At 43.8% G+C, this 27914-nt stretch overlaps 1 pseudogene; it reads left to right on the top strand.

Moving 5' to 3' along the window:
- Window positions 1-938: 938 nt before the first annotated feature.
- On the top strand, window positions 939-20054 carry LOC147972860 (uncharacterized; annotated as a pseudogene).
- The last annotated feature ends 7860 nt before the right edge of the window (window positions 20055-27914 follow it).

The following is a 27914-nucleotide window of genomic DNA, read 5'->3' as shown; positions in this document are numbered from 1 at the left end:
TATGCTCGAGGAACCCCATGTCATTGACACAGGCAATAACTAAACATGATTAGCACCTAAACTAATGGTGCCACGTCAGCCACCGGCGTTTAACCGCCGGCGACGACAGGCCACGGCGGTGCCCGCGTCGGGTTTGCTCTACGGGCCACCCTTCGACGAGCGGTTTGTGGCTACAAGTTGCTGGCGCTTGCGCGAATCCAGTGGTGCTCTCAGCTTCGCCGGAGATGGCCCAGAATGATGGCGGTGATGGCAAGTGCGGTGGCCAGCGTTCGGGCGTCGAACGAGTCGATGGTGCAGGGCAAGGCAGGAGCCGCGGTTAGGAGCGTTGGACTCGTGGGGGTGCGGCGAGCTCAGTGGTAAGCTTGGACGCGTGCTTGCACGGCCGTAGCTGCGGTGGCGACATGGCCGGCGGCGAGGAGCAATCGGCTCCGATTACCACGGTTGCTAGAAGGCGCGGACGAGCACTGGGAGAGAGGGGAAAGAGAAAGGGGCTCACGGCGAATCCAGCAGAGTCAACAGCGAGGCCGGGGAGGGTCTGGAGCTCGCGAGTCCACGCTGGCGAGCTTCAGTGGCCGACGATGAAGAAGATGGAGATGGCGTTGATGCAGAGCTTCCCGGGTCGCCTGGCTCGTTGAGGACGTAGCAGGCGGCGAGGCGGGGCTCTGGGGCAAGATGAGAGGCCCAGAGGGGCATAGTCGCTACGTGAACGGCGTCGGTGGCGACGAGCGGGTTTGGGTCTGCTCGGGAGAGGGGCTAGAGGCCAGGGGAGAGAGCAGAGAGCGAAGGGAGAGTGAGAGAGAGTCGAGGGGGTCTACGCGGCGTCTCCAGGGGTCACGGGAGGTGGCGTGCGGTGGCCGTGCGCACCTCGGGCACGCGTTGTGCATCCGACTGGCGGGAGGAAGAAGACCTCCCTGCCCCTGGTGGGCTGGGCCTGCCAGATGGGCTGCCAGATGAGCGCCAGGTAAGTGCTTTCTCTCTCTCTCTCTTATTTGTTTTAGTTTTTCTAATTTCTGCTACTGTTTTGTAAATAAAATACTAACCAAAACACTTTGGTTAATTATGTAATTTTTTGTGAGGAATATTTGAATTATTTTAAAACCACACAACAAATTTCAGAATATTTGGAGCAACCAATATTTAATGGTAAATTTTAAACTCCAACTCAAATACCATAATGATTTAATTCAATGACCAAAATGTCCTGGAAAAATATGCATCATCTCTGGTAGAGGCTTTCACCTTTTTCCATCAATCATGAACATTTTAAAAGGATATTTTGAGGTCATTGAAAATATTTTGGTTGAACCTATTTCAATTGCATTTGTGCTAGGGTTTATCAATCCCCAGTTCAAATTTCTTAAATTTAAACATGATGACATGAATGCTTTCATGCAACTAGTTACAAGCAAATCTAGGGCCATGACAACTCACCCCTACTAAACAAGAATCTCGTCCCGAGATTCGAGTCGTGAGGTAATAAGACAGAGGAACACAAGCTAACACATTCTTCACGATCAAGATATCTTCCCCGAGGATGTTGATTTGATAACTCAAGTCGATCTTGACATCTTTGCTTTCGAGATCTTCATCCAACATGATGACGATGGAAGGAAACTCTACAGGAAACGATCTTCTCAATGATCGAGCAACTCAAGATCAACTCATGGAGTGAGACGTTGAAACATCTCTTGGGCTGAGACACAAAACACACATCGAGAGAGATGGGAGGTAATAGATGACAAAGGTTCAAATTGGTAGGCAACAATTCCACACTTAAGAGGGTGGTGAACGGTTGTCAATGTAGCGAGGAGTTGAGTTGCCATGATACCACATCAAGACATCTTAAGAAAGGTGACTCGCAGAAATATTACCTTAAGTGGCAAAAAGAATTACTTTTATTTAACAGATCATTGAAACTCTTTATACCAGCCTAATGCAAAAACACAACAATCATTGGCGGAGTGCAGTAGAATGGCATACTCAGACTAGAATGGATGATGTGGACTACCTTGTGGAAGACAACACAATGGATGATTTGCTTATCATCGGAAATGGGTGGAATCCATGGTAGGACCACTTTTGAAGATGATCCTGAATAAGAATTACTATGGAGGAAGCCCATAGTGAAATGGCACAAAGACGGTGTAAGCTAGTAACAAAATGCAAATGTTGGAATGTTCCAACCATCATATCTTCCCGAGATTCAGATCTGGTTAGTAACAGGATACTTCAGACTCAACATGTCTGCAAAAGAAAGTTTGCAACACAATTCGACGAGATAACGTTGCGAGATTCTCAGGAAATGAACTACGATAGCAAGCTCCAAAATATGAGCTGGTTCTGCTACACACATGTGAACACGTTGTCCAAGACAAGCATGACCACACGGAAGTCTTACAACAAACACTACCGAGTTCTGGTTGGGAACCGTCATCGAGGATAGCAAAGTCCTTACTTAAGTCATGATTAGCTCTTAAGAAGGAACTTCTTCTCCTAGAACAAGTCAATTAGTGGCTTACTGTGCTAGGGATACATATGGAATGAAGGTTGCAAGTCTCCAGACCACAGAATACTTCGCACGTGCATGACTAACTTGGGATGATTCTAGAGGAAGCAAAACTACTTTCTCGAATTCACGGTGGCAACTTTCACCAAATGCACGTGAATCAGAGGTAGTCACTTCTTTCATCCAAACATATGCTTCATGAGCTAGCATGAAGAAATGCTTTCAAAGTTTCCAACGCTAACTTAGATGTTCAACATGAATCATGGACAAGATGAAAATGTTGTCAATGGGCTCAACAAACAACCATCCAGGCTTCCATATAGATGGAATTCCACAATTAAGTGAACACGGCGATATCATTGGTCAGACCAAAGGATATAATGGTGTATGCCCGAGGAATCAACCTCGAGTAGGACAACATTACAAACATCGTTGGTTCTGATTTGATTTGAGGATAGCCCACACTCAAATCATAGTTTGGACAAGACAATAGATCCAATAACTGATCACGAGGACCAATCGATGAAGATATCATCTTTCTTCAACACACACACACACAAAAGATATCCCTTAACACGAACTAAGCAAGACAAGCTTTTATCTTCCAAATCTCCAAGTTGTTGTTTGGCTTAACCAACTAGCTCAGGGGTATCCAGCACAGATTCTTGGAGAAGGGGTGGTTACAAGAAACCAACTTGACCAAGAGCTCAACATAACAGTCAGGGGACAACCTGGTGATACTTCCAAGAAGATAATCGGAAAATCACGAACCACCGATATGTTACTAAGCTCGAGAACAATCTTGCTTTTTAGGGCAAGACGATATGATCAAGAAGAGCGAGGGATTGATACAATCCTAACTCGTTGACCAAAGAGTGCACCAGGAAAAATGGACTAGATAACACGATCAATCTCAGGATGATGATTGAATAACCAACACGCTAAGAATGAGATTGTTGTCCATTAACTACCAGACAACGTGGTTGCTAGGTGTATTGATTTCACACATCACAATTCACTTGTCAGTATTCCGGTTACAATAACATGGAGACCGAGGAATGAACAATAATGGCGAGAAGTATCACTTCAACAAGAATTCATAAGGGTTGGTGCAATCCTCATGAGATTCCTGAGATAAAGAGGGCAACACTCCAAGGTAGAGCAGAACAAAAGTTGGATTAGCATTTTGATCTACGGAGTACAACTACTTTGACCCAATCCTAGGAATGGATGAGGTACTGGAGTTTGTTTCTCCTAGTCATTCTGAAATAGAACGGCTTGACGGACCACAAGAATAATAGGCATCGATGAACAAGATTGCACACATACTCTTGACTATCAACTGATAGATGATGGTCGGAATAAACTAAAAATGGACAACCCAAGGAGCATATAACTTCTGGAGTTGTGGACGCATGGATTTGTATGTCGAACAAGTTCACCATATTTCTTCCGGATAACCCATGCAGAAGAAGAAGGACTCGCAGATTCACAATTTGAATGGAGAACTTGTCGAGAGCACTCCTGTTGTGATCTTTTGATCCAACAAACTTCTGCCATAAGTGGTTCATAGTATTTGGAAGAAGGAAATACCACGGACCTCAAGGACTATCGCAAAGGTTACTAATATCCTAATGGTACGAGCAACACTGTCAACACGAGGTAAGTAGAGTGAATCTTGGGTCAAGAACCCAGGAGTAGAATACCTACTACTAAATGGCATCACGGGATGCTTTCGAGAATGGTGGCCAGAATCATCACACCGGGAACACAAAACATTGCTAGATTACTAGGTGACTCCCTAAGACACCTAGGGTCATAATAATAGCTCCAACATATATGTCGAGGCAATAGAGTACCTCAACTCACCGATTAGTGTGGTTGAACTGGCCCAAAGGGACATCGGGAACGGAAAGAAGGGATTTGCAAATGCATCAGACTGTTTAGAAACCTGGGATGACTCGGACAGCATAACGGCTGTAAATGCTCAAAAAGATTTGAGACATCCTGCAAAAATGGTGCCATGACCGCTCAACATCACAATATCAAGGTTCTGAGGCCAGCTATGAACATACGGAAGTAGTAGCAACTGAACTGAGACATGAAACCAACAATCCTATGAGTCTACGGATTAGTAACATGTCATCCTGATAGATAGATGAGAAGGCTTAGTTCTTAATCCCCATAGAAAAGAAGAGGTTGACTCAGATCAGAAGGCCATGAGGTGTAAGGAGTAAAAAGAGCCTTACATTCATTCCCACAATCAATTCCCCTAAATAACTAAAGCATTTCTAGACATGACTTCGACCAGTTTGGCTTGGTAATCCTACAGGCAGTCAGGCTCTGATACCAAAGCTGTCAGGGCCCTGATTCTAAGTCACACCGATCTAGCCTGTAACACCTCATATCACTTTGCGGCCTCACGCATGGTATTCCCATGGGTGTCGCCTTACTGTGGCCCGGGATTGTTTGCGCCTTTTGGCTCACGTATATGATAGTGTCGCTACCATCCATATGAAAGAGAACCCGGGCCAACATGACTAGTCATGAACCCGAAGTGGCACTAACTTACGGGGACAGGCATACATGAATCAACATCGAGCATGTCGGTCAGCAGCGTGTGAATCCGGGCTATAGCAGGCTAGGCAGGACTCCGGATGTCACCGCGTGACATTTCCCCGAAGGGATAGACACAGGAACGAAGTGAATCACAGGCCGACTAGTCAAGTGTTCCGGAGCAGTAGTGCTGGGCTAGCAGGACTCCGGTGAACCGGGCTTTAGCGGACTACTATGGCTCATGGAAGCACAAGACTACATTTCCCCATAAGAGAGGCTACCAAGGATAAACAACTAGGTTGTCGGATCCCACACATACCAAGCATTTCAATCATACACACAATATGCTCAATATGTGCAATACAACATGGTATCATAACAAGACTCTATGACTCAGAGTATTATTCATTAGGCTTTGAGGAGCGAGATATTACAAACATGGGTCTCATGACCCAACATTTAGAGCATACAAGTCAAAGCACATGCAGAAGCTTAACATGTCTGAATACAGACTTCTACAAAGGAAAAAGGCTGAGAAGCCTGACTATCTACAAGACCCTCCCAAGGGTACAAGATCATAGCTGAGGTAACGAGCTAAGCGTCGAAGTCCACACAGAACTAATAGCGAGACTGAAGTCTCTCTGCAAAAACATAAATTAAGCAAACGTGAGTACAAATGTACCCAGCAAGACTTACATCAGAACTAACTACATATACATCATTATGAACGAAGGGATGGTGGAGTTTAACTGTAGCAAGCCATCTTTGACTCGGTGGCTATCCTGAACTACGACTGCAAGTAACTCCTTTGAGGTGGCGAACACGAGTCCACATATTCACCATATCAATAGACCACTATGGATCCGCTCCCGTCTCCCTACGAGAAGGCCATCCATAGCACTCACGCTTATCTTGCGCATTTTAGAGTATCCACTTTCACTTGTCTATGAAATATGCAAGGGGTCCAAGTTTCCATATCCGAGGAATCCGGCTATTCGAATAGATAATGATAACCCTGCAACCTTCAAGCGGAAGCCAGGCGATGGTGTCACACAGTCTCTCGTCCAGGTTTACCGCCTATTCGGGTTCCATCTACAAGGAGATCCGGCCGGGTTGTCGCTCACGGCCCCAAACGATGTGTGCAGGGTTCCCAAGCCCACCATCCGGGTGCCACTTGGTACACCGTGTCACTGTGCCTATTCTGTCCCTAGCCCACCTGTACCGGGTGCCACTTGGTAGACTACTAACACTACCTACAAACACCAGAAACTAGTTGCAACTCCTGGACAGAGATCAAGTTGATTAATAAGCCGAGAGGGGCCGAGTTACCGGAACCCAATGTGTGGTAGTAACTGTTCATGGATCACAAACACAGAACTCAGTTCCTGAGGACGGCTGCAATGAGACAACCCACCATGTACTCCTACATGGCCTCTCACCGCTACCTTTACCAAATTGTGTTCACACACTTAGCTCTCAACGGTAGGACATGTTCACCACATTCCAATTCATTCCCGTTGAATCAGGCCTGACTCAACTCTAAGCAGTAGCAGGCATGACAACAAGCATGAATGAGTAGGCACATCAGGGCTCAACCAATTCCTACTCATTCTAGTGGGTTTCATCTATTTATTGTGGCAATGACAGGTCATGCACAGGAAAGGGGTTCACCTACCGCAGGATGTAACAGTTGAATCTTTGTTGTCCTAATGCAGTAAAAAAGAGCAGGAGCGAGAGGGTGGGATTGTATCAGAATGAACAAGGGGTTTTTGCTTGCCTGGCACTTCTGAAGATAGTATAGCTCTTCATCGGTGTCATCGATCACATCGTCGAAACATCGTCTACCGAGGTGGAACAACCACCGACAAACACAGAAAGAACACTATCAATGCAATGCACGATATGATGCATGATCATGAAATGGCAATATACTGTTGATTTGAGCTAATGCATCTAGCTATGATTTAAATGAAGTTGGTTTGAATACATGATTCAAATTCCAACTCCATATATAATTACTTAAATGCCCTTTATTTGTTTTTCCCAAAACAAAGGGCAAACATTGTTCAAACATGCATGAAAATGGTACACATGGATTCCTTGAATTTTTCTGATAATTTTTCATATATAAATTATTTCATTCTGAGCTACGGTTGAATTTCTATGATTCTTAGAAGTTTTAGACATTTTCTGGAATTTTCTAATTATTTAAAATCTAGAAAATGATTTACTGCGTCAGCATGACATAGCTATGACGTCAGCAGGTCAACTGGATTGGCCAGGTCAAACTTGACCTGTGGGACTCATACGTTAGTGTCTCAGACTGGTTTGGTGGATGACAGGTGGGACCGGTCCACGTTGACTTCACCAAAGTCAAAGCTGACACGTGGGGTCCACACGTATTAGTACTAATCTTAACAGATAATTAGACTAACCTAATTATGCTCGGGGACCAACATGTCATTGAGACACGCAATAACTAAACATGATTAGCACCTAAACTAATGGTGCCACGTCAGCCACCGGCGTTTAACCGCCGGCGACGACAGGCTGCGGCGGTGCCCGCGTCGGGTTTGCTCTACGGGCCACCGTTCGACGAGCAGTTTGTGGCAACGGGTTGCTGGCGCTTGCGCGCATCCAGTGGTGCTCTCAGCTTCGCCGGAGATGGCCTAGAACGACGGCAATGATGGCAAGTGCGGCGGCCGGCGTTCGGGCGTCGAACGAGTCGACGGTGCAGGGCATGGCAGGAGCCGCGGTTAGGCGCGTTGGCCTCATGGGGGTGCGGTGAGCTCAGTGGCAAGCTTGGACGCGTGCTTGCACGGCCGTAGCCGTGGTGGCGACATGGCTGGCAGCGAGGAGCAATCGGCTCCGATGGCCACGGTGGCTAGAAGGCGCGGACGAGCACGGGGAGAGAGGGGAAAGAGACAGGGGCTCATGGTGAATCCAGCAGAGTCAACAGCGAGGCCGGGGAGGGTCTGGAGCTCGCGAATCCACGCCGGCGAGCTTCAGTGGCCGACGATGAAGAAGATGGAGATGGTGTTGATGCAGAGCTTCCCGGGCCGCCTGGCTCGTTGAGGACGTAGCAAGCAACAAGGCGGAGCTCTGGGGCAAGATGAGAGGCCCAGAGGGGCATGGTGGCTACTGTGAACGGCGTCGGTGGCGACGAGCGGGTTCGGGTCTGCTCGGGAGAGGGGCGAGAGTCCAGGGGAGAGAGCAGAGAGCGAAGGGAGAGTGAGAGAGAGTGGAGGGGGTCTGTGTGGTGTCTCCAGGGGTCGCGGGAGCAAGCAGGGAGGCTGGAGGTGGCGTGCGGTGGCCGTGCGCGCGTCGGGCACGCGCTGTGCATCCGACTATCGGGAGGAAGAAGACCTCCCTGCCCCTGGTGGGCTGGGCCGGCCAGATGGGCTGCCAGGTGAGCGCCAGGTAAGTGCTTTCTCCCTCTCTCTCTTATTTGTTTCAGTTTTTCTAATTTCTGCTACTGTTTTGCAAAAAAATTACTAACCAAAACACTTTGGTTAATTCTGTAAATTTTTGTGAGGAATATTTGAATTATTTTGAAACCACACAAGAAATTTCAGAATATTTGGAGCAGCCAATATTTAATGGTAAATTTTAAACTCCAACTCAAATACCATAATGATTTAATTCAATGACCAAAATGTCCTGGAAAAATATGCATCATCTCTGGTAGAGGCTTTCACCTTTTTCCATAAATCATGAACATTTTAAAAGGATATTTTGGTTGAACCTATTTCAATTGCATTTGTGCTAGGGTTTATCAATCCCCAATTCAAATTTCTTAAATTTAAACATGATGACATGAATGCTTTCATCCAACTAGTTACAAGCAAATCTAGGGCCCTGACATGCGTCGTCCGCCTCGCGAGGGTCTTAAATGCCTTGTTGATGATGATGGGCCGTACACTACTAGGAAAAGTGCTATAGATGGAATTGACACTAATGGCGCACCAGACATGTGGTGCGCCATTACTATATACTAATGGTGCACCATGTGTTGGTGCGCCATTAGTGTCCAAATACTAATGGCGCACCACATCCACCGTGCGCCATTAGTAAAAAAATTAATTTTTTTTCAAAACTACTAATGGCGCACCGTGGGAGTGGTGCGCCATTACGGCGCACCATGCCACGGTGTGCCATTAGTAACTTGGCCACCACTTCCACCGAATGCACCCCCCCCTCCCCGTGGACCGCCTTTTCAGTTTTTTTATAAAAAAATTGATGGAAATGTCAAAAAAATAAAAGAAAATAAGTTTCCCATGTGATACGTGGTATAGTTGTTGTGAAAATTTACAAATATGAATTTCGACTTTATTTGCGAAATCTCTCGAGAATTTGTAAAATGGGCATAACTTTTGCGTACGAACTCGGATGAAAAAGTTTTTTATATGAAAAATCAACTACTCGAAAAGTTACATGCGAATTTAACAGGGGGAACCCCATTAAACATTTCCGAATCCGAATTTACCTCTTCATTCTTCTCCTCCACTCCACCTCTCCTCCACTCCATCTCCTCCTCTCCTCCACTCCATCTTCCCTTCTCTCCTCCACCATACTAACCTCCTACTCTCCGGCGACCTCCTCCTCCCTCCTCTCCTCCCCTCGCCTCCCCTCCCCTCACGGTTTCTCCTCCCTCCTCTCTGGTGAGCTCCTCCTCCCTCCTCTCCTTCCATCCCCTCATGGTTTCTCCTTCCTCCTCTCTGATGCTCCGGTGAACTCCTCTCTGGCGACCTCCTCCTCCTCCTCCTCCTCTCCGGTGAACTCCTCCTCTTCGGCGATGTAGGCGAGCGCCTCTCCGGTGACCTCCTCTTCCTCCTCTCCGGCGAACTCCTCTCCGGCAAAAGAACACGGCAAAAGAATGTACAAGATCCAAAAACAGGAACAAAATTTGAAATAATAACGTGCCAAAAAACGAGCAAAAAAACGAGCAGAAATGGGCAAAAAAATCACGATCCAGATCCAAATTCAAAATTCAAAAATAGCAATGGCGCATGGTGGGGGTTAGACGGTGCGCCACTACTATTTTCCCGCCTTCAAAATTCAAAAATACTAATGGTGCACCAGTGGCCTATACTAATGGCGCACCAGTGGCCTATACTAATGGCGCACCGTGGCCTATACTAATGGCGCACCAGTGGTGCGCCATTAGTAAAAAATACTAGTGGCGTAATACTAATGGCGCACCAGTGATGCACCATTATTAGGCAAAACTGGTGCGCCATTAGTAGCCCTTTTCCTAGTAGTGGTACAGACCTGCCAGGACAACCACGCCATGAGCCGCAGGCAGGCAAGTTCGGGGACCCCCATTCCCAGAATGCCGACAACTAGGTTCAAAATTTAATCTTTTCAATGAACTTGAATTATGCTTAAAAAATGTTCATCATCTTTGCCTTGGGCTAGAACCTTTGACAAAAATGGTTCACACTTTTCCAAGACAACATTGGGTCACTGAATTAAATCTTACCTTATTTTCATTTGGGCATTTAAATTTTATATATTATTTTACATGTCCAAATATTCATGAACTGGAATGTTTGCTGTCGGAAATAATCCAAACAGTGGCCACAACCAGTCCCATGATTTTTGAAAATGCTCTGGCATTTTTCATAAATCCAAAACAATTACAGAAAATAGAAACAGAGAGAATTAGAAAAGAGAGAGAGAGGACTTACCTGGGCTCAGCTGGTGCCCCAGCTGGCCCAGCACTGTTGCAGGCCCAGCCCACACAGCCGCCGTCGTCAAGCTACTGCGAGGAGGACACCGGGCGTGTGCTTGCCGCGCGCGCCACTCCCACCCTGCCGGCCTGCCCCCTCGTCGCCCTGGACACCTCCCGTGATGCCACGCACCTCCCCTCGACCCCCAGCACCTCTGCCCTCTCTCCCAGGACCCTTTTCCCCTCCTGTGCTCTCTTACCGAATGGAGCTCGTCGACGCCGCTCGCCGTTGCCGTCGCCACCTAGCCCCCTCGCCTACCTAGTATTCCCAGCAGCTCCGCCACCTCGCGCTATGTCTCTCCATAGAAGGAAGCCAGCCGGAGCGCCCTGTAACACCGCTATCGCCGTCATCCCCTTATTCGGCCGCCGAATATCCCCCTCGTCGCTCCACTCAGCTCCGGCCTTCCCCGATCCCGCTTCGATGCCCACTGTAGGCACCGTGAGATTCTACGTCGTTTTCCCCTCTTCCCCTCGACGTTTGCTAGCTCTAGTCGATGTTATACCATTTCACCAATGACCGAAACCGGCCGCTACCTGCGCTCGCCATCGCCGACTCTCCGGTGACCATTTGGTCAGGGGCGCGCGTCCGCCGAGCTCGCTGCACCGCGTAGAGCATCTCCAGTGCTTCACCCCGCCCGTTTGCACAGCGCAACCGCGTTCCCGCACACACCCGAACGCCGGCCGCCACTGCCGAGCTCGTCGCTGTCAGCTCTGGCCACCACACACCCATCTACCAGCTCGATCCGATGGGCGCCGACAAGAGCTCACGAACGAGCCTAGCCACACATCAAACGGGGCACCATAGCCCAATCCCGAGCACCGCCGCCTTGTCTGACCCCGCCCGCGTCAAGCCGCCGGTGTGTTTGACCCTGTTTGATCATGGGTTTGACCTCCCCTGGGTAGTTGACAAATGGGCCCAAGTCCATGCTAATTTTGGTTAACTATTAATTAAACTTATTTAGCCTTGCTGATACTGACATGTGGGCCCTAGGCCTTAACTAATCTAGATTAGGATTAGATTAGTGCTAATTAACTTAGGTTATTTAGTTAGACACTGACATATGGGTCCCACTGGTCACGATTCACCTGGTCCAACCCGTTGACCTATTGACGTCACTTATACGTCATGCTGACGCAGTAAAGGATTTTTCTGGATTTAAAATAAATCAGGAAATTCCAGAAAATAGTTAAAACTTCTAAAAATCATAGAAATTCAACCATGACTCCAAATGAAATAATTTATATATGAAAAATGATCAGAAAAATCCAATCTATTCATATTTACCTTTTTCATGCATGTTAGAACAACTTATAGCTGCTGTTTAGGACCAATCATATAAATGGCATTTGAATATCCACATATGGAGTTTGAATTTGAATCTTGGATTAAAACCAACTCCATTTAACCTATTTCTAGTTTCATTAGCTCAAATCACAGCATATTGACATGTCATGAACATGCATCACATTGTTGCATTGCATTGATTCTGTTCTTCCTTGTTTGCCTGTATTTGTCCCCTGTCAGTAGACATGGTTCCAACGATGAGTTCAATGACACCGATGAATAGCTACACTATCTTCAGAAGTGCCAGGAGAGCAAAAACCCCCTTGTTCATTCCGATACAATCCCACTCTCTCGCTCCTACTCTCTTTTACTGCATTAGGACAACAACAATTCAACGGTTACATGCTGTGGTAGTTGAACCCCTTTCCTCTACATGACCTGTCATTGCCATAGTAAATAGATCAAACCCACTAGCATGAGTAGGAGTTGTTTTAGCCTTGATGTGCCAACTCATTCATGCTTGTTTTTCATGCCTACTACTGCTTAGAGTTGAGTCAGGTCCGATTCGTCGGGGATGAATCGGAATGTGGTGAACATGTCTTACTGTTGAGAGCTAAGTGTGTGAACACGATTTGGTAAAGGTAGCGGTGAGAGGCCATGTAGGAGTACATGGTGGGTTGTCTCATTGAAACCGTCCTCAGGAACTGAGTTCTGTGTTTGTGATCCATGAACAACAACTACCACACATTGGGCCCTGAAATATGACCCTGCTGGACTTATTAACCCCCTGTCCTCTATCCAGGAGTTGCAAGTAGTTTCTGGTGTTTGTAGTATTCTGGAGGTCGTGCGCAGCACTGACCTGAGGGGTGGGCTGCGATGCGGTAGGCACGTGGCATGGTGTACCGGGACTCCTGTTTGGTGCCTCGGGAACCCTGCACACATCGTTCGTGGCTGTAAGTGGAAACCTCGACTGGACTTCCTTCGGATGGAACCTGAATAGGTGATAAACCTGGACTAGGGACTTTTGTGGTTAGTCAGATCGTGGTCTACACCCACGTCAGCTTTCTCTTGAAGTCTGCTGAGCACATGTCATGTGTAGATGCTAAGTGGTGGAAACATGTGTGAAGAAGTACACCCCTACAGGGTTATAAATGATCTATTCGAGTAGCTGCGTCCGCGGTAAAGGACTTCTGGGTTGCCTATACAGTTCATAGACAAGTGAATGTGGATACCCTAAAATGCGCTAGATAAGCTTCAGTGCTATGGACGGCGTTCTTGTAGGGAGACTGCAGCGTATCTATAGTGGTGTATTGATTGGTGAATATGTGGACTCGTGTGCGCCACCTCAAAAGAGTTAGTTGCAGTCGTAGTTCAGGATAGCCACTGAGTTAAACCTGGCTTGCTACAGTTGAACTCCACCACCCCCTTTGTTGATACCGATGCATATGTAGCTAGTTCTGATCTATGTCTTGCTGGGTACATTTGTACTCATGTTTGCTTAATTTATGTTTTTGCAGAGAGACTTCAGTCTCACTAGTAGTTTCGCGTGGACTTCGACGTTTAGCTTGTTACTTCAGCTACGATCTTGTGCCCCCCAAAGGGTCTTGTAGATAGTCAGGTTTCTCGGCCTTTTTCATTTGTAGTTGTCTGTACTCAGACAAGTTAAGCTTCCGCATGTGCTTATTGCTTGTATGACTTGAATGCTGGGTCATCAGACCCATGTTTGTAATATGTTGCTCTTCGGAGCCTAATGAATAAATACTTTGAGTCATAGAGTTTTGTTGTGATGCCATGTTGTATTTGCACATATCGAGCATATTGTGTTTATGTTATTGAAATGATTGGTATGTGCGGGATCCGACAACCTAGTGGTTTATTCTTGGTAGCCTCTCTTACCGGGAAATGTCTCCTAGTGCTTCTACTGAGAAATGGTAGCTTGCTACTGCTCCAGAACACTTAGGCTGGCCGGCATGTGTCCTTCTTCGTTCCTGTATCTGTCCCTTCGGGGAAATGTCACGTGTTGTTCCTTTATGTCCTTGTAGCTTGCTACGACTTGGGTTCATACGTTGATGACTGACACGTTCGTTGCTGGGTCATGTATGCCTATCCCTGTAAGTTAGTGCCACTTTGGGTTTACAACTAGTCATGTCGGCCTGGGTTCTCTGTCATATGGATGCTAGCGACACTATCAAATACGTGAGCCAAAAGGCGCAAACGGTCCTGGGCCAGGTAAGGTGGCACCCGTGGGAGTACTGTGCGTAAGGCTGCAAAGTGATATGATGTGTTACATGCTAGATTGGTGTGACTTAGGATCGGGGTCCTGACATTTTAGCATCATCCTTTAATGAGAATGGAAATAACTTAAGGATATAGTAGTAACGAATTTTTTTCCTCATTAGTGAACAGGGTGGCTATATCATTTAATTTAGTTAGATTTGCCACAACAATTTGAGATTCATAACCATAAAAAGGATCAAATTCAACCAAAGTAATTAACTCAGGATCGACAAAGAAATCATAATCCATATGGGAAATACAGATAGGTGAAGTAGCAAAAGCAGGGTCATGTTTCATTCTAGAATTCAAGGATTTTTCTTTCAGCTTAGCTAACAATTTCTTAAGATCATATCTATCATTGCAAGATAAAAGATCTCTAGAAGTGTCTTCATCCATAACATAACCCTCAGGCACAATAGGCCATTCATATCTAGGGGGAGAATATTCATCATCACTTTCATCAATATTATTAGTTTCAATAATTTCATTCTCTCTAACCCTAGCAATTTGTTCATCAACAAATTCACCTAATGGCACAGTATTATCAAGCATAGAAGTAGTTTCATCATAAGCATCATGCATAGAAGAAGTAGCATGATCAATAACATGCAACATATCAGAATGAATAGCAGGTGTAGGCGTCGCAAGTTTACTCATAAAAAAAGGTGAATCAAGTGCAGAGCTAGATGGCAGGTCCTTACCTTCCCTCGTAGTTGAGGGATAAATCTTGGTTCTTTCATCTTTCAAGTTCCTCATAGTGATCAACAGATATAAATCCCAAGTGACTCAAAGAATAGAACTATGCTCCCCGGCAATGGCGCCATAAAATAGTCTTGATAACCCAGGATCGCAACAGTTTTCGAGGGTAGAGTATTCAACGCAAATTTATTGATTCGACACAAGGGGAGCCAAAGAATATTCTCAAGTATTAACAGTTAAGTTATCAATTCAACCGCACCTGAAAGACTTAATATCTGCAGCAAAGTATTTAGTAGCAAAGTAATATGGAAGTAATGGTAACGGTGGCAAAAGTAAGAGTATTGGTTTTGTAGTGATTGTAACAGTAGCAACGGAAAAGTAACTATGCAAAGATCAATATCTGAAAAGCTCGTAGGCAATGGATCAGTGATGGATAATTATGTCGGATGCGATTCCCCATGCAACAGTAATAAAATAGGGTGACACAGAACTAGCTCCAGTTCTTCAATGTAATGTAGGCATGTATTCCGAATATAGTCATACGTGCTTATGGAAATGAACTTGCATGACTTCTTTTGTCCTACTCTCCCATGGCAGTGGGGTCCTATTGGAAACTAAGGGATATTAAGGCCTCCTTTTAATAGAGTACCAGAATAAAGCATTAACAATTAGTGAATACATGAACTCCTAAAACTATAGTCATCACCGGGAGTGGTCCCGATTATTGTCACTTCGGGGTTACCGGATTATAACACATAGTAGGTGACTATTGACTTGCAAAATAGGATCAAGAACTCACATATTTTCATGGAAACATAATAAGATCAAATCTGAAATCATGACACTCAGGCCCTAGTGACAAGCATTAAGCATAGCAAAGTCATAGCAACATCAATCTCAGAACATAATGGACACTAGGGATCAAACCCTAACAAAACTAACTCGATTACATAATAAATCTCATCTAGGTGCAGATTTCTTTGATGGGATTTATGCCACGCGGTTAGCTAATTTCTTGAGAGGAAATGATGTCCTCTCTGGGTACCCATAAGAGGGAATGATGTTGAGTTACCACTCGCTTACCTTGATAACGATGCTATGGTTCATTACTAGTTTGTTGAGAGGAGCGAACAAGCCTTCTTCTACCGAGTAATCTTTGACGGGGAGCGCGTCTTCTATATTACGCTGCCTGCTCCTACCTTCTTTGACATTCAGGTAAAAAGAAGATACTTCATAACCATAGAGGAGGTAGACGAGTATGAGAGAGCTGGGGAGGCCGCTCGCCTCCACTAGGCAGCCCTCCAAGCGATAGTTGTCGCAGCTCGGTACAACTGATGTCTACTACACAACATTCTTCTTGTAGACGTTGTTGGGCCTCCAGGTGCAGAGGTTTGTAGGACAGTAGCAAATTTCCATCAAGTGGATGACCTAAGGTTTATCAATCCATGGGAGGCATAGGATGAAGATGGTCTCTCTCAAACAACCCTGCAACCAAATAACAAAGAGTCTCTTATGTCCCCAACACACCCAATATAATGGTAAATTGTATAGGTGTACTAGTTCGGCGAAGAGATAGTGATACAAGTGCAATATGGATGGTAGATATAGTTTTTTGTAATCTGAAAAATATAAAAAACAGCAAGGAAACTAATGATAAAAGTGAGCAAAAACGGTATTGCAATACTAGGAAACAAGGCCTAGGGTTCATACTTTCACTAGTGCAAGTTCTCTCAACAATAATAACATAATTGGATCATATAACTATCCCTCAACATGCAACAAAGAGTCACTCGAAAGTCACTAATAGCGGAGAACAAGCGAAGAGATTATTGTAGGGTATGAAACGACCTCAAAGTTATCCTTTCTGGTCGATCTATTCAAGTGTCCGTAGTAAAATAACACGAAGCTATTATTTCCATTTGATCTATCCTAGAGTTCGTACTAGAATAACACCTTAAGACACAAATCAACCAAAACCCTAATGTCACCTAGATACTCCAATGTCCCCTCAAGTATCCGTGGGTATGATTATACGATATGCATCACACAATCTCAGATTCATCTTTTCAACCAACACAAAGAACTTCAAAGAGTGCCCCAAAGTTTCTCACGGAGAGTCAAGACGAAAACGTGTGCCAACCCCTATGCATAAGTTCATGAGGTCACGAAACTCGCGAGTTGATCACCAAAACATACATCAAGTGGATCACGTGATATCCCATTGTCACCACAGATAAGCACATGCAAGACATACATCAAGTGTTCTCAAATCCTTAAAGACTCAATCCGATAAGATAACTTCAAAGGGAAAACTCAATCCATTACAAGATAGTAGACGGGGAGGAAAATCATAAGATCCAACTATAATAGCAAAGCTCGCGATACATCAAGATCGTGCGAATCAAGAACACGAGAGAGAGAGAGAGAGAGAGATCAAACACATAGCTACCGGTACATACCCTCAGCCCCGAGGGTGAACTACTCCCTCCTCGTCATGTAGAGCGCCGGGATGATGAAGATGGCCAACGGTGATGGATCCCCCCTCCAGCATGGTGCCGAAACAGGGTCCCGATTGGTTTTTGGTGGCTACAGTGGCTTGCGGCGGCGGAACTCCTGATCTAGGTTATTTTCTGGAGGTTTCTGTATTTATAGGAATTTTTGGCATAGGTCTCACGTCAGGGGGGGTCTCCGAGTCGTCCACGAGACAGGGGCCCACTCCTAGGAGGGTAGGGTGTGCCCCCACCCTCGTGGATGGCTCGAGACTCTTCTGGCCCAACTCTTTTACTCCAGGGGCTTCTTTTGGTCCATAAAAATCCACAAGAATTGGCAGGTCAATTGGACTCCATTTGGTATTCCTTTTCTGTGATACTCAAAAACAAGGAAAAAACAGAAACTGGCACTGGGCTCTAGGTTAATAGGTTAGTACCAGAAATCATATAAAATAGCATATAAATGCGTATAGAACATCCTAGATGGATAATTTAATAGCATGGAACAATAAAAAATTCTATATGCGTTGGAGACGTATCAAGCATCCCCAAGCTTAATTCATGCTCGTCCTCGAGTAGATTTTTTGTTGTGGAATGCTACCTAACATATTTATCCATGTAATTCTCTTTATTGTGGCAAGAATATTCAGATTCGAAAGATTCAAGACAAAAGTTTAATATTGACATAAAAATAATTATACTTCAATCATACTAACAAAGTAATCATGTCTTCTCAAAATAACTAGGCCAAAGAAAGTTATCCCTACAAAATCATATAGTCTGGCTATGTTCTATCTTCATCACACAAAATATTTAAATTATGCACAACCCCGATGACAAGCCAAGCAATTGTTTCATACTTTTGATGTTCTCAAACTTTTTCAATCTTCACGCAATACATGAGCGTGAGCCATGGACATAGCACTATAGGTGAAATAGAATGGTGGTTGTGGAGAAGACAAAAAAGGAAGATAGTCTCACATCAATTAGGCGTATCAACGGGCTATGGAGATGCCCATCAAAAGATATCAATGTGAGTGAGTAGGGATTGCCATGAAACGGATGCACTAGAGTTATAAGTGTATGAAAGCTCAAAAACAAACTAAGTGGGTGTGCATCCAAATCGCTTGCTCACGAAGACCTAGGGCATTGTGAGGAAGCCCATCATTGGAATATACAAGCCAAGTTCTATAATGAAAGATTCCAACTAGTATATGAGAGTGACAACATAGGAGACTCTCTATCATGAAGATCATGCTGCTACTTTGAAGCACAAGTGTAGTAAAAGGATAGTACCATTGCTCCTTCTATCTTTTTCTCTCATTTTTTTGTTTTTTGGGCCTTCTCTTTTTTATGCTCATTTTTTTCTCTTTTTTCGTCCAGAGTCTCATCCCGACTTGTGGGGGAATCATAGTCTCCATCATCCTTTCCTCAGATGGTACAATGCTCTAATAATGATGACCATCACACTTTTATTTACTTACAACTCAAGAATTACAACTCGATACTTAGAACAAAATATGACTCTATATGAATGCCTCTGGCGGTGTACCGGGATGTGCAATGACTCATGAGTGACATTTTTTTCGAGAAAACGCAAGAGAGTTTGCATTTCATTTCATTAAACAGGAAGTGAACAGCAGTACAGGTACAACCTCCCAAGAGGAGGGACACACGCACACACATCATCGTCCTCACCAAACGAGCAGGCGAGGAGGTGCTACCAACTACAAACTGCAACAACGAAAGGTCTAGCCTTGTCCAGCCTCCAACCATGAACGGCGAGGTAGCTAGACTCAGAGCCTCAAGGCCGCGTCACAGTCGTTGCCAGGCGCCTCCAAAGAAGACCGCATCTCCAGGGCTGTCCAGGCCAACGTACCTTCCACCAATAAGTGCCAAAGAGACGGCAGGTGGATGGCCGGACCCAACCAGGACTGGATGCCCACGCTCTATGATGAAGCCCTCATCACAGCATCGCATTACCATCAAGGCTCGCCGGAAGATCGGGGAGGACACCATCTCCAGCTGCTGCATCGGGGGCTCCAAGTGCGACCCAAGCAACACTTTCAAGAAGGGGATGGCGCTGAGGCGCCACCGCTGCCTTGTCCAATGAACTGGACCAAGGGTTTCCCCTGGTGCTCAAGGAGAGGGTCAGTCCGGGCCATGACAGTGCCTCCATTGAGGTTACGGCACCCTCAGGCATCGCCGTTGTCAGCGCAGGCCAACGCCGCGCAGGGATTTCGCCCCAGCCCAAGACCAGAACCCCAAATACCGCCGAAGTAGAGCAGACAGGAGGCGGGGAAGCAGACCGCCGAAGAGGACCATCAGCACCGAGAAGGAAACCACGTGTCGTCACCATCGATGTAGGGAAGCACCGGCCAGCACAGAGGAGCAGCCTTCGGATGGCTGCCAAACAAGGCCAAAGGGTCGCGCCGCGCCGCCCGCGTGCTCGCCATGCCAGGTCCAGAGGCCCGACCCTCTGGATCTGGGGCCGCCGTCGCGAAACCCTAGGTCCGAAGCAGCACGGCTCCATCAGCCTCGTCGAGCCCCACGCTCGAGGGGGGAGGCAGCCTGGGAGTGAAGTCCCGCCGCCGCTGGATCCGCCAGGGCTTTGCCCGGCGGGGAGCACCGGTGGCGGCAGGGGAAGGGGGAGGAGGTGGAGAGGGAGCGCTCGAGGCAGCGTCGCCTCCCGAGTCGCCCGTGGGGAGGGCGACGCGGGGGAGGGAGGTCAAAACTCACTCATGAGTGACATGTATGAAAGAATTATGAACTATGGCTTTGCCACAAATACGATGTCTACTACATGATCATGCAAAGCAATATGACCATGATGAAGCGTGTCATAATAAACGGAACGGTGGAATGTTGCATGGCAATATATCTCAGAATGGCTATGGAAATGCCATAATAGGTAGGTATGGTGGCTGTTTTGAGGAAGGTATATGGTGGGCGTGTGATACCTGCGAAAGGTGCGCGGTACTATAGAGGCTAGCAATGGTGGAAGGGTGAGAGTGCGTATAATCCATGGACTCAACATTAGTCATAAAGAACTCACATACTTATTGCAAAAAATCTATTAGTTATCGAAACGAAGTACTACGTGCATGCTCCTAGGGGGGCAGATCGGTAGGAAAAGACCATCTCTTGTCCCCGACCGCCACTCATAAGGAAGACAATCAATAAATAAATTTTCTCTAACTTCATCACATAACGGTTCACCATACGTGCATGCTACGGGAATCACAAACTTTAACACAAGTATCTCTCAAATTCATAACTACTCAACTAGCATGACTCTAATATCACCATCTTCATATCTCAAAACAATCATCAAATATCAAACTTCTCATAGTATTCAATGCACTCTATATGAAAGTTTTTATTATACCCATCTTGAATGCCCAACATATTAGGACTAATTTTATAACCCAAGAAAATTACCATGCTGTTCTAAAGACTCTAATAATAATATAAGTGAAGCATGAGAGTTCATATATTTCTTCAAAATAAAACCACTGCCATTCTCTAAAAAGATATAAGTGAAGCAGTAGAGCAAATGTCAAACTACTCCAAAAGATATAAGTGAAGATCAATGAGTAGTCGAATAATTATGCAACTATGTGAAGACTCTTTAACATTTAAGAATTTCAGATCTTGGTATATTATTCAAGAATCAAGCAAAATAAAAGAAAATAAAATGATGCTCCAAGAAAAACACATATCATGTGGTGAATAAAAATATAGCTCGAAGAAAAACACATATCATGTGGTGAATAAAAATATAGCTCCAAGTAAAGTTACCGATCGATGAACGAAGACGAAAGAGGGGATGCCATCCGGGGCATCCCCAAGCTTAGGCTCTTGGTTGTCCTTGAATATTACCTTGGGGTGCCTTGGGCATCCCCAAGCATAGGCTCTTGCCACTCCTTATTCCATAGTCCATCGAATCTTTAACCAAAACATGAAAACTTCACAACACAAAACTTAACAGAAAACTCGTAAGCTCCGTTAGTATAAGAAAATAAATCACCACTTAGGTACTGTTGTGAATTCATTCTAAATTCATATTGGTGTAATATCTACTGTATTACAACTTCTCTATGTGGTTCATACCCTCCGATATTACTCATAGATTCATGAAAATAAGCAAACAACACAATGAAAACAGAATCTGTCAGAAACAGAACAGTCTGCAGCAATATGGAGGTTTCCAATACTTCTGTCACTCCAAAAATTATGAAATAACTTTTTGGACCTGAGGAATTTGTCTTTTAATCATCTGCAAAAAGAATCAGCCTAAAATCACTCCCAGTAAAACATGGCAGCTAATCTTGTGAGCACAAAAGTTTCTGCTTTTTATAGCAAGATCGCAAATACTTCACCCATGTATTCCCAAAGGTTCTACTTGGCACAAACACTAACTAAAACATAAAATCACATATAAACAGAGTCTAGATGAATTATTTATTACTAAACAGGAGCAAAAGCAAAAGAACAAAAATAAAATTGGGTTGCCTCCCAACAAGCGCTATCATTTAACGCCCCTAGCTAGGCATGGTGATTTCAATGATGCTCATATAAAAGATGAGAATTGAAACGTAAAGTGAGCATCATGAAGAAAATGGCTAGCACATTTATGTCTAACCCACTTCTTATGCATAGGGATTTTGTGAGCAAACAACTTATGGGAACAATAATCAACTAGCATAGGAAGGCAAAACAAGCATACCTTTAAAACTTTAAGCACATAGAGAGGAAACTTGATATTATTGCAATTGCTACAAGCTTATATTCATCCCTCATAATAAATTTCAGTAGCATCATGAATGAATTCAACAATATAACCATCACATAAAACATTCTTTTCATGACCTACAAGCATAGAAAATTTACTATTCCCCACATAAGCAAAATTCTTCTCATTCAAAGTAGTGGGAGGAGAAAATTCAACAAAATCACTATCATGAGATTGAAAATTAAAATCATGATGACAAGTTTCATGGTTATCATTATTCTTTATAGCATACATGTCATCACAATAATCAGCATAGATAGCAGGCATGCTTTCATCATAATAAATTTGCACATCAAAGCTTGGGGGACAAAAAATATCATCTTCATGAAACATAGCATCCCCAAGCTTGTGGCTTTGCATATCATTAGCACCATGGATATTCAAAGAATTCATACTAACAACATTGCAATCATGCTCATCAACCAAAGATTTAGTGCCAAACATTTTAATACATTCTTCTTCTAACACTTTGGCACAATTATCAGAATCCTTGTTTTCATGAAAGACATTAAAAAGATGAAGCATATGAGGTAACCTTAATTCCATTTTTTAGTTTTCTTTTATAGACTAACTAGTGATAAAACAAGAAATTAAAAGATTCAATTGCAAGATCTAAAGATATACCTTCAAGCGCTAACCTCCTCGGCAACGGCGCTAGAAAAGAGCTTGATGTCTACTACACAACCTTCTTCTTGTAGACGTTGTTGGGCCTCCAAGTGCAGAGGTTTGTAGGACAGTAGCAAATTTCCCTCAAGTTGATGACCTAAGGTTTATCAATCTGTGGGAGGCGTAGCATGAAGATGGTCTCTCTCAAACAACCCTGCAACCAAATAACAAAGAGTCTCTTGTGTCCCCAACACACCCAATACAATGGTAAATTGTATAGGTGCACTAGTTCGGCAAAGAGATGATGATATAAGTGCAATATGGATGGTACATATAGGTTTTTGTAATCTGAAAATATAAAAACAGCAAGGTAACTAATGATAAAAGTGAGCGAAAACGGTATTGCAAAGCTAGGAAACAAGGCCTAGGATTCATACTTTCACTAGTGCAAGTTCTCTCAACAATAATAACATAATTGGATCCTATAACTATCCTTCAACATGCAACAAAGAGTCACTCCAAAGTCACTAATAGCGGAGAAGAAACGAAGAGATTATTTTAGTGTACGAAACCACCTCAAAGTTATCCTTTCTGGTCGATCTATTCAAGAGTCCATATAAAAATAACACGAAGCTATTCTTTTCGTTCGATCTATCCTAGAGTTCGTACTAGAATAACACCTTAAGACACAAATCAACCAAAACCATAATGTCACCTAGATACTCCAATATCACCTCAAGTATCTGTGGGTATGATTATACGATATGCATCACACAATCTCATATTCATCTATTCAACCAACACAAAGAACTTCGAAGAGTGCCCCAGAGTTTCTAACGAGGAGTCAAGACAAAAACGTGTGCGACCCCTATGCATAAGTTCACTAGGTCACGGAACTCGTGAGTTGATCACCAAAACATACATCAAGTGGATCACGTGATATCCCATTGTCACCACAGATAAGCACATGCAAAACATACATCAAGTGTTCTCAAATCCTTAAAGACTCAATCCGATAAGATAACTTCAAAGGGAAAACTCAATCCATTACAAGAGAGTAGAGGGGGAGAAACAGCATAAGATCCAACTATAATAGCAAAGCTCGCGATACATCAAGATCGTGCGAATCAAGAACACGAGAGAGAGAGATAGAGAGAGATCAAACACATAGCTACTGGTACATACCCTCAGCCACGAGGGTGAACTACTCCCTCCTCATCATGGAGAGCGCCAGGATGATGAAGATGGCCACCGGTGATGGATCCCCCCTCCGGCACGGTGTCGGAACAGGGCCCCGATTGGTTTTTGGTGGCTACAGAGGCTTGCGGAGGTGGAACTCCCGATCTAGGTTATTTTCTGGAGGTTTCTGTATTTTTGGCGTAGGTCTCACGTCACGGGGTCTCAGAGTCTGCCACGAGATAGGGGCCCACACCCCGGGGGTAGGGTGCGCCCCCACCCTCGTGGACAGCTCGAGACTCTTCTGGCCGAACACTTTTACTTCGGGGGTTTCTTTTGGTCCATAAGAAATCCACAAAAATTGGCAGGTCAGTTGGACTCTGTTTGGTATTCCTTTTCTGCGATACTCAAAAACAAGGAAAAAAACATAAACTGGCACTGGGCTCTAGGTTAATAGGTTAGTACAAAAAATCATACAAAATAGCATATAAATGCATATAAAACATTCTAGATGGATAATATAATAGCATGGAACAATCAAAAATTATAGATACGTTGCAGACATATCAACAACCCCAACTACGACTTTGGATACTATCAAGGCCAGCCGTGGCTTTAGATCAACTTAGGCCAAAAGCCTAAGCTTGGGGGAGTACGCATTTCTCACTAGCATTACATTCATGTTCACACACTCATTTCAGTTGTTGGTGTTCATACTTTTTCATTGTATTATCGATGCTTGTTTATTTTTCTTGCTTTCTTCTTGTGTGATTGAAAAATGTTGAGAAAATCCAACAAAAATTAGTTCTCGCTTCTTTTTAGTTTTTCTTTCTAGTTCATTAATTGTAGTATTAAAATAAAATCCAAAAAGATTTCTCGTTCTTCTTTTGCTTGTTGGGAGCTTTCTCGTGTAAATAGTTTTTCTCATTTTTGTTTTTTCTTTATTCAGAAAAACAAAAATCCAAAAATATTTCAATGTGTTTCTTTGAAATTCTTTTCTTTTTCTTTGTGTCGAAAGGAGAAGACCACGATGAAAATGTTGAGTGGCTCTCATATGCATTATTATTAATCCAACAGAGAGCCCATATTACCTTGTCTTCTCCTTTGAATAAATGTTTGCAGATTCTAGCTTAGTCCATGTGTACTCTTATTATTATCCACACCATTCGGACGTGCAAGTGAAAGGCAATAATGAAGATATTTGATGAAATGATTGAGATGGAGAAAAGCTGGTACGAACTCGACCTATTTTGTTTTTGTAAATATGAGTAGCTCATCATTCTTGATTTAGCCCATTATGAATGAGACATGTTTGCAATGACAATTAGAGATTATAGTTACTCATGCCGTGATTAATTAGCTAGGAGTTGATAATGATTTACCTTGCGTGCCAACATGCTTTTAAAATGGTTGTGATGTAGTATGATAGGATGGTATCCTCCTTTGAATGATTCAAGTGGCTTCACTTGGTGCATGTTCACGCATGTAGTTGAAACAAAAACAACATAGCCTCCATGATATTTATGTTCATGGTGATTTATATCCTACTCATGCTTGCACTCAATGTTGGTTAATCTCAATGCATGTTTACGATCGTTGTCCCTCTCTAGTTGGTCGCTCCTCAATCTTTCGCTAGCCTTCACTTGTACAAAGCGGGAATATTGGTTGTGCATCCACTTCTTTAAACCCAAAGTTTTTCCATATGAGTCCACCATACCTACCTATATGCGGTATTTAACTGCCGTTCCAAGTAAATTTGCATATGCCAAACTCTAAACCTTCAAATAATAATTTGTTTTGTATTTCCTAATCACTCATGTAGCGACTTGGGGCTGTCAGTATCTTCCATGCTAGGTGGGTTATTCTCATCATGATGAGTGTTTATTCACTTGCCATTCACGTGAAAGTGGCAGGTATTCAGGATGCCCAGTTCCATGCTCTAAATCTAATCAAAATATAAATATCAAACAAAACTCCCCAGGACTATTGTTGGTTTGGACGGTACCTGTGGATTCGGTTAGCCATGGAGTGTGATTGTTGGTGGATGGGGAGTAAAAACTTTACTATTCTGTTTGGGAACCGCCTATAATGTATCTAGAATGGAAGATAGTGAGATCTCTTGGTTTTTATGTTGACAATGAAAGCATACCGCTGATACCTCTCCAACATATCTATATTTTTTTTTATTGTTCCATCCTATTATATTATCTGTATTGGATGTTTTATATGCATTAATATGCTATTTTGTATTATTTTTGGGACTAACTATTAACTTAGAGCCCAGTGTCAGTTTCTATTTTTTCCTTGTTTTTGAGTTTCGCAGAAAAGGAATATCAAACGGAGTCCAAACGGAAAAAAACTTTACGATGATTTTTCTTGGACCAAAAGACACATGTAGGACTTGGAGTCCAAGTCAGAATACCCACGAGGCGGCGACAAGGGTGGAGGGCGCGCCCCCTGCCTTGTGGCCCCCTCGGGAATCTCCTGACCTACCTCTTCGTCCTGTACATTCACATATATTTCAAAACCCTCAAAGGGAGCCACGACAATACTTTCCCGCCACCGCAACCTTATGTTCCCGTGAGATCCCATCTTGGGGCCTTTTCCTGCGATCTACCGGAGGGGATTCCATCAAGGAGGGCATCTACATTAACCCTATTGCCCTTCCGATGAACCGTGAGTAGTTTATACATAGCTAGTAGCTAGATGGCTTCTTCTCTCTCTTTGATTCTCAATACCATCTTCTCCTCGATGTTCTTAGAGATCTATCTGATGTAATCTTCTTTTGTGGTGTGTTTGTCGAGATCCGATGAATTGTGGATTTATGATCAGATTATCTATGAATATTATTTTAATATTCTCTAAATTCTTATATGCATGATTTGATATCTTTCTTTTCTCTTCGAATTATCTGTTTGGTTTGGCCAACTAGATTGGTATTTTTGCAATGGGAGAGGTGCTTAGTTTTGGGTTCAACCTTGCGATGTCCTCACCCAGTGAGAAAGTAGGGGTAGCGAGGAATATATTTGTATTTTGACCGTCAAGGATAAAAAGATGGGGTTTTCATCATATTTCTTGAGTTTATCCCTCTACATCATGTCATCTTACTTAAGGTGTTGCTCCGTTCTTCATGAACTTAATACTCTAGATGCATGCTGGATAGTGGTCGATGTGTGGAGTAATAGTAGTAGATGTAGGTAGGAGTCGATCTACTTGATTTGGACATGATGCCTATATGCATAATCATTGCCTTGGATATCGTCATAACTTTGCGCTTTTCTATCAATTGCTCAAAAGTAATTTGTTCACCCATCGTATTATTTGCATTCAAGAGAGAAGAGAGAAGCCTCTAGTGAAACATATGCACCCTAGGTCTATTTTCCATTATATATTTTCATATCTATAAACCAAAAATATCTTGCTGCAATATATTTACTTTTATTTTGTTTTATGTTTTAGCAATCTTTTTCACCTATCTCTATCAGATCTCACCTTTGCAATTGACCGTGAAGGGATTGAAAACCCCTTTATCACGTTGGGTGCAAGTGTTTGATTGTTTGTGCAGGTGCATAGATTGGGGACTTTCTTGTACCTCCTACTAGATTGATACCTTGGTTCTATAACTAAGGGAAATAATTATCTCTACTTTATTGCATCACCCTTTCCTTTTCAAGGGAAATACAAATGCAAGCTCAAGAAGTAGCAACCGCTCAAAATTATATTCATCTCTGTTTTAAAAGCTCGAGCTCTGGCACCTCTGAAATCCCTGCTTCCCTCTACGAAGGGCTTATCTA

The sequence above is a fragment of the Triticum urartu genome, chromosome 5A (genome assembly GCF_056163025.1).
Source record: "Triticum urartu cultivar PI428250 chromosome 5A, HENAU_Tu73, whole genome shotgun sequence".
NCBI classification, from domain to species: Eukaryota; Viridiplantae; Streptophyta; class Magnoliopsida; order Poales; family Poaceae; genus Triticum; species Triticum urartu.
The sequence above is the reverse complement of the archived record's forward strand: the minus strand, read 5'-3'. Positions and strand labels throughout refer to the sequence as shown.